General features: G+C 41.0%; 1 protein-coding gene across 1 annotated transcript in view; it reads right to left on the bottom strand.

Moving 5' to 3' along the window:
• Nucleotides 1-664, bottom strand: part of WNT7A (wingless-type MMTV integration site family, member 7A) — a gene marked incomplete at its 3' end in the record, with an annotated part of 64,772 nt that overhangs the window by 60,717 nt on the left and 3,391 nt on the right. The window lies entirely within an intron of this gene.

Below are 664 nucleotides of genomic sequence, written 5' to 3'. Positions count from 1 at the left end.
CCCACGTTCACACGTTTGTCATTCCCAGCACTTGTGTATATTCAATATTAGGCGTAATTTCCTTTTTAGACACAAAGAAAGATGACGCCGGCAACAAACATACTGCCACACGAACTCAGCCAGCTGCCTTTGCATCTTTGGGAGGATTCAATTGAGACGAAGTTTAGAATCATGCAAAATGGAACTGATAACTATTTAGGGATCAGCTCTGTTTCATCTTTGATGAAACTGCAAAGGTAACCCCTCAGTTTCACGAAGCAGTTGCCTCTAATAGGGCAGCAGGTGCACAGATATTAAAGAAAAACCACTTAGACGTGTTATAGATGTATCATGGATGTACTCATTTCATTATAAACACATCTTTAAAAAGCAACTCTAAAGAGAAAACAAAAAAGACAGAAAAATAAACAAGAAAAAAACAGAAAAAAATTTTTAATGTGAAAAAATAGAAAAAATAAAGCAAAATTAAAAAGCAATTGTGAATAAAAGTTGCAGTCTTTCCTTCCTGCAGGTGCATGGAGTATGTGGATCCCACTCCAAACATGAGTGGCCTAGAGCACGCTCACGACCTTGGCAGTGAGGTTCCTGTCTTGCTCACTCACTCGCTGCACGGGTCCATACCAGACACCTGTCAGGGCACCAGGCTCAGACAGGCGAGGCCCTG

This window comes from Bison bison, unplaced genomic scaffold (genome assembly GCF_000754665.1).
Source record: "Bison bison bison isolate TAMUID 2011002044 unplaced genomic scaffold, Bison_UMD1.0 scf7180017864482, whole genome shotgun sequence".
NCBI lineage: Eukaryota > Metazoa > Chordata > Mammalia > Artiodactyla > Bovidae > Bison > Bison bison.
Note: the sequence above shows the minus strand (reverse complement) of the source record. Positions and strands in the feature narration are given on the sequence as shown.